Source organism: Vicia villosa, unplaced genomic scaffold, assembly GCF_029867415.1.
Source record: "Vicia villosa cultivar HV-30 ecotype Madison, WI unplaced genomic scaffold, Vvil1.0 ctg.001284F_1_1, whole genome shotgun sequence".
NCBI lineage: Eukaryota > Viridiplantae > Streptophyta > Magnoliopsida > Fabales > Fabaceae > Vicia > Vicia villosa.
In genome coordinates this window covers 7121-15173 of record NW_026705560.1, presented here as the reverse complement: position 1 = coordinate 15173, position 8053 = coordinate 7121, and positions in this window count along the sequence as shown.

Sequence of the window (8053 nt, the reverse complement as noted above, 5' to 3'; positions counted from 1 at the left end):
GTCCTTTACCTGGTCGTGACACTCATTTACAAGCCAAATTTTTCCCTGCTTACTATAAGACTAGGCCTCTAGTTAGTAGAAACAAGATAGACGACGAGGGCAAGCCGCTCTTTGTCGAAAACACCAACGCTGAAGGTTAGAAGATATGATCAATACCCTTAGGGTATTTAGGGAAATTCCTTTAGCGAAAGATCCTGACCCATATTACGCTTGGTTGGCTAAAGTTGAAGCCAAAAAAGCCTCGTTTTGGAAGGAATTAGGAATCTATGATTTGATCTAGTTATCGAAAAACTGGTTTAGAATACAATCAAACCATGTTGGTAGCATCCATGTACTTATGGGATGCTTCTCACAATACCTTTCACCTCCCATGTGGGATGGTTACCCCAACTCTCTTCGATATAGCTGCTATCACGGGGCTTCGACCAACGGGGGATGATTCCGACCCCAACTATATGGATACCAACACCATAAGATTTGGTGAGATTAAAGCTACTTATAATGTGTATACTATAAAACATCATAACAAAGAAAGAGATGAAGTCTCAGACGAAGAGCATATCGCATTCTTGGCCCTCTGACTCTCAAGATGTGTCTTCTGCTAAAGGTCTCTTCAAGTGGCAAAGAGATCTCTGTACGACCAATCTACTTAATGTTGGGAAAAAAATTGGATTAGGGCCAAATGATTTTGGGGTATCTCTATGAAAGTCTTGGTGAATCCGTTGACTTCTTGAAGGCGTACGAAGCTGGGACCTCTTTGCTTTTCGCTTGGCCGTTCTGGTTATTGCAACTGTGGCTTAATGCTACTTTCGAAGCTTTTCTTCCAAAGAAAGGAATGATTGATGAAGAATATGCAGCTATCCAGAACCGAGCGGTCGAAGGAACAAGGCTTGCTTACTTAACTCCCCCAGAAGAAGGAGGTCAACTGCTTGATGAATTTCGAGCATATATAATGATGTTTGCTAAGCGCTACAATTTCAGTCCTTCGATGGCTCCGTTTGTAAAAGGAAAGTAGGTCCTGAGTGGTTCACACGAGAGTTTCCTGCTTCCTCTCCAGACCAACAAGCTGAATCAATGATCATTTGGGAAGCTTTTTTAACTCCTAAGATGATGTATCACCGATTGCGAATCACAAAGAGCCATTATGGTCTTCTTAGTTATCAACCTAATATGGTTTCAAGACAATTTGGGCTCGTTCAACTTAAACCCAAATGTATGTATGACAAAAGGAGCCATATGTGTCTGCATACCATGTATTCGACTGAGGAGAGCTTCGAGTCAAAGACTGCTAGATACATTGGCGTTACTTCCCTTACTCCCATCTCCTTTGAACCCACATTCTATTCTACCATGGAATTTCATAAGTGGTGGGCCGAATATTATGACAGCCAGATCTTCGACATTGCTGGTCTTTCACATGAACTGACTGAGGCTTTTGCTTCTACGCAGGAACGCTTTCAGAAAGGTATTTCGACACACATAAAAAAAATCCAAGCGTTCCAAAAATTCTTTGAAACTATCTATAGGCTCAGTGGTCTTAGTCGGACCGTTTATGAAGTAGCGATTACTTTACGCGAAAATTTTTCTAACAAACTGGATAAGTTAAAATTGCCCACATATGTTCATCCTGACCAAAGTTATGAAGTGACTTTCAAACTATATCCCCCCAATTTTCTTCCACTACCCAGTGCTGACTTTGGTGTGGCTCTAAGCCCTCCTTTTTGTTAGAACAAGATTTGTTCTGATCAATATTCTTAGTTTTGATGATAACAATGCATATGAATTTTGTATAAGACAATGTGGTACTCTAATCTTATGCTTTTTCCATTTCAGGAAATATATAAAGAGTATGCACAATTCAGCGAAAGAAGCACTGACTCAGAAGGTTCAAGTATGCAACATCAGAACATGCTCTCGCAAGACATCAGAAGATGGTCAAGCAGAATCAGAACATGGTCCATTGAAGCATCAGAAGAACTTGAGTTCAGAAGCAGAAGCACTGAAGTTCTTATGGTATCACGCTAAGAAGCACTTCAAGGTCAGAAGACAAGAAGATGCTCTGCACCAAGCTGTTTGACTCTGATATATTCAAACATTGTATCTACAAAGATCAGATCAGAAGCAAGTACAGGATGGCAGGCTACGCTGACTGACAAAAGGAACGTTAGAAGCTATTAAAGGCAAAGTTAGGGATGTCAATGGGGCGGGGCGGGGACGGGGGATACATTCCCATCACAATCCCCGCCATTGAATTTATTCCCGATCCCCGCTTTGGATCCCCGCTTCGGGGGGATTTTGTTCCCCATCCCCATCCCCGCGGATCCCCGCGGGTCCCCACGGATCCCCACGGTTCATGCGGAGATCTATAAACATGATTTTTTTATATATTATTTTAAACCAAATGAATAGTAAAATCTTCAAAAACAAACCAATAAATATATTGTTTTTACAATATTTAATCTATAATATCGACCAAAATTTTCAAACTAAAAAAAAAATAAAAAAATCATTTATATCACTCTTTTACTAACAATACATATATATTTTAAATTTGTGTATAAGATTAAATATATAAAATGTCAAATAAAATTACATAATAATTTAAAATTATATATAGATTAAGGACATTATGCTATTTTATTCGGGGCGGGGACTCCACGGGGCGGGGGATATTTACGCCACCCCCGTCCCCGAAGTGCCTTCGGGGAGACTTTGACCCCCATCCCCATCCCCGCGGGGGGAAAATTCCCCATCTTTGGGGCCCCAAACGGATAATCCCCACGAAGATCCCCGCTAACGGAGGCAAGTTGACATCCCTAGGCAAAGTCAGTTAAAGCAGGAAAAGCAAGGCTCGAGGTAGTTGACAAAAGAGTGAAACATTAAATGCAATGTTGTACGGATCACGCAACGCATTAAATCCTCCCAACGGTCATCTTCTCAAACGCCTATAAATAGAAGTTCTGATGAGAAGCTGAACACAACACTTATGCAAACATATAGAAACGCTGTCAAAGTGAAAATCTCTCGAACTTCATCTTCAACCTCACTTCATTACTGTTGTAATATCTTAGTGAGATTAAGCTTAAACTTAAGAGAAATATCACAGTTGTGATTATAGCTTTTTAAGAAGCATTGTATAACTCTTATAAGAATTTGTTTACATTCATTTGTAAAGGAACTAGAGGAGATCAAGTTGTGATCGGATTCTCTAGAAGTCTTAGAGGGTATCTAAGCATTGTGTTCCTAGAGTAATCAGGTTGTGATCAGAATACTCTAGAAGACTTAGAGGGTATCTAAGTGGAAAACCATTATAATCAAGATTAATTAATGGATTAAATCCTCAGTTGAGGTAAATCACTCTAAGGGGGTGGACTGGAGTAGTTTCGTTAACAACGAACCAGGATAAAAATCATTGTGCAAATTGTTTTTATCTTAAGAGTTTTAAAGTCACACTTATTCAAACCCCCCCTTTCTAAGTGTTTTTCTATCCTTCACTTTCCTATACTGGTTTGTGTGGGGGAATGTCCCCAAAATTCTTTGCGAACAATCCAAAAAACACGCTGAACGGGTGGTTTCGACTAAGTATACCTTGGATAATTTCAAATGACATCTTCATATTGGTCTTGAACAAGTTTGTGTTCTGACTCCAATACCTGAAGGTTTGGAACTGAAGAACTTTTGATTGGCACTTTTTCTTTTTGTCTTTATACTGACTTGTCTTGTTTTTAGTTACAGGTCGAAGAAAAAACATCAAAGACCCTGCTGCTAATACTCTTAAAGTTGCTGCAGTTTCGAAAGGAAAGAATGTAAGTGGAGACGACTCCAACAAAATTGGCAAAAAACCCGTGGTAAGTATTTTGACTTCTAGTTTATGCTTTGCTCTATTGTTATTTAAATTTCTGACATAGTTATTTCCAGAATACAAAACCTCCAACTACCCCCAAGTGGAAAACTTCGACTGCAGGCATCGCCATTGCATCAGATGACGAAGACGGATCCCCTCCTCACACCAAATTGGTGGTGAAGAAGAAACAGAAGATCATCGTTCCTTTGGTTAAAGAAAAAGGATATGGGACTTCGAAGCCTACAACTTTGAGTGAAAAAATATCTTCTAACGAACAGCCTCAAAAAATGGTTGGGGCCATACCTGTCGTCGAGAGTCACAATTCGAGCCCAGAAAATATTCTCCCTAAGGTAAAGAACTTAATCTTTTACCATCTTACTGTAGTTTCCATCTTGACTTTTGATTTGAACTAAGCCCTTTTGAATTTGTAGGATGATGTGGGCACTGCCACCTCCAATCTTAAGATAGTAAATCCTTCTGCTGATATTTTACAGCTTGAAAATCCCCAAGGTGCACACTTATGCCCCTTTTACTCTATTTAATAATATTTTCTTTCGATAAAGCTTGATTTGATTTAAGTAACTTTTATGGCAGCTACTCAACAACGAATTTCACCAGTTCTTTCCCCCGTTATCGAAAGTGACGAGCCTTCCAAAAATGCTCCTTCCACTAAACACATCGAAGGTGATCGTTCGAATGATTCATCTCCAGTCATTCCTTCCATTGATCAAGATGTTGATATGGAGGACAATCCTCAGTTGTCTAATATGGATGAAGGAGACGAACAGTCTGCAGGAAGCGGAGAAGCTAACCTTGGTGAGAATGAAACTAGGATGAAGCTTCTAGCCAATTTGATCCAGAAAAGATGAAGGATCAACCCTTTGGGAAGATCACTGTTCATGCGACAGTTTTGACCAATACTCCTCCAACTCCTTCTTCGGCTGAATTGGAACAACTCAAAACTACAAACCCTGCAGGCTTCCTCAAAGCAATGATGAGTGTAAAGAATGATTCGTCTACCAAAGATGGAGCCTCATCGACAGCTTCTGGGGAAAATATTTCAGAGTCTAATGGTCAAAGTCTCCTTCGCCAAATAAAGGAAAAGTTTTTTGACATTGACCTGGCCCAAGCAATAAAAAAGGACGCTACCATCTGTTTTGGGCTAAAGAGCCTTTTAAAAAAAGTATATTTGCTCAACGTTTCTGAGGAAGTTTCGCAGGTAGTTGTCTCACTGGGTTTCTTACTTGATCAAATTCAATCGGATAACCTTCGAAAGCACGATGTCTGTCAGAAGTTAAGTGCGAAAGTAACTGCCCATACTTCTTCATGGAATGCTGCTAGAGAATCAATTGTTAAAGTCGAGGCTATGGAGCTTGAGCATTCGAAATACCATCAAGAGTATAAAGCTTGTGAGGCAAATATCAAGTCCTGGGAGGAAGAGATTGAGCGTCTCAAAGAAAAAGTACGATTTGCAAAGGATCGTCAGGATGAGATCCGGAAGCTAGATCGACAGGAGATGGATGAGAAAATCCAAACAAGCATTCGACATATCGAAACGGCCAAAAAATTGGGGCCAAAGATCGAAGAGTTTAAAAGACAATAAGCCACGATCGAGCGATGCTTGTCTGTACTTGCTTCCCAATATTCTCAAATGAAGACCAGCCTTCCTGATGACTTCAATCATTAGCCAGTTGTAATAGCCTTTAGAATATTTTCCACCTGTTAGTTCTTTTGTATTCGAATGTACTGATGGATATTTCTTTTACTTAATTACTTTCTGGAATGTAATATTGAAAATGCCATTTTTCGCGAATTTTAATTTTCCAATATATATTACCATTTTAGCTATCATGATTACCTCGATATTGCGAACATGCAAAATAGGCATTTCTTGCAGTCATTACATTTCGATTAGACGTTTCAATAACCCATAAGTCATACTTGCCAGCTAATTATGACTCACTTTTTCCAAAACGCCTCATTAAGACGTGCGCATGCCGGTTATGGAATGATTATGCTTCAACTTCCAAGACAAATAAATGGCGGACTTCACATTTTCCCACAGGGGACCAACACGTGGCCCATTGATGGTGCATAGCGTAACCAACTCCATTGTGCGTTAACCCTATATAAACCCTTCAAACTTTTCCATTATTACACATCTTTTCATCTCTTTTCATATTTTTTCATACTCTCTCATATTCTCTTGCATCAACAATGTCTTCTTCTCACAGAGACATTGTTTCTTCCATCCTTAACGAGTTCAATCCTTCATTTGAAGAGTTCCACAAACACGAAGTTGATCTTACTGGTATGTTTGCTACACAAAACATGGAGCACTATCTCACCATCTTAGATGGTCCGGTGTATCCTAACTTGATTGTAGATTTTTGGATTCATGCATCCATTCAACTGGATCGGGAGGGAGACACTATTATCTGCTCCAAGGTTTTTGGCTCCTCTGTGACAATCTCTACGAAACTTATTTCCAGAGTTATGAAATGTGTGAATACTGGGAATCTCTGTGAAGACCACTATAGCAAACTCATTTATGATGTTTTAAGAAGTATCTTTACTTATCCCAACCATGCTTTCTCTACCTTTCTGCGCAGAATATGGCATCAACTTCTGGTGGGAAATTTTCTCCCACGCAAAGAAAACCAAAAAAGCATAATGATGGAGGTCATCCAATTCATGTACTGCCTCTTTCTCAAGAATAAAATCAACATTCCTCTCACCATCTTTAAACATCTCAAAGAAGCAATCCTGATTTCACGCCACAGCAAGACTTTTTGTCTCCCTTATGGAAGACTCTTGTCTTACATCTTCACCAAAATAGGTGTAGTTAGGAGATTGCATGCAGCGGGGTCGTTTGACGCCTTTGAGGTTGAAAGTTTCCCTACGTTGAACCTAGGGGAGTTGAATCTTCAAGTTAATTGAAGAAAAATTGTAGATTTTCTTTTTATGATCTTTTTTAATATTCCGATTTAATCTGGGCTTGATTGTATCAGCCACTTTTGATTAATGAATATCTTTCCTTTTGATCTACAATGTTAACTTAAACAATCTTTATGCTTTCCTAGTTTGCGTTCAACTTTCGTTCTATATTGCAATTCTGTTTAAGATAAAGCCATTTTGGCAAAGCATTTGCCATTTTACCCGTAATATTAGTCTTTACTTATTACGTCCTTGCAATTTTGACTTCATGCATAAATGGTTTATATTTTTTCAAATATTTCCCATTTACTTTTAGGATCCTCCGATCCTCCACTAATTCTTCTATTTCATAAGCATTATTCGAAAATACTTTTAAAATTCGAAAATGGCCTTCTCAATACGGGGACCATTTACCTAAAGCTTGATTCTTTCGATCCATAGGTAAAATAACTTTCCAAACTAAATCATTGATAACAAAAGTTTTACCTTTCACCTTTTTGTTATATGCTCTCTCTACTCTTTCCTTTTGTCTCCTTATCATCTCCAATGCCCGCAACCTTTCTTCGTCTAGATCTACCAGCTCATTCATCATTATTTCCCAATATATATTTGGGGGAATCTCCTCTTGCTTCTGAATTCTGACTGACTGCAAATAGATTTCGACTGGTAACACTACATCATGCCCAAATGTGAGTTGAAATGGTGTAGTGTTGGTTGCTTCTTTGGGTGATGTTCGACAAGCCCAGAGTGCTTGATCTAAGGTTTTATGCCAATTCTTTGGCTTCTTTCCTACATGTTTGTTTATCAAGCCTATAATCACCTTTTTGGATATTTTGACTTGTCCATTTGCTTGAGCATAATAAGGTGTCGAGGTGAGTAATTTGAACCCTGTTTCTTTTGCAAATTCCTGCATCTTTCGACCAGTGAATACTGGTCCTTGATCTGTGGTTATGCTTTCTGGGATTCTAAATCTGTATAATATTTGTTTTTGAATAAATTCAATCACAGCTTCTTGGTCTATGTTCGCTAGTGGTATTTCTTCGACCCATTTGGTAAAATAATCTATTCCTACCAAGATATATCTTTGGCCTTTAGATGAAGTAGGTCGAATTTCCCTAATTAGATCCAATGCCCATCCTCTGAAGGGCCATGGTTTGATGATCAAACTTAATTCAATCGCAGGAGAATGTTGGATACTTGCATGTACCAGACATTCTTGACAACCTTTGGCGAAATCTATACAGTCTTTTAGCATAGTGGCCAATACATTCC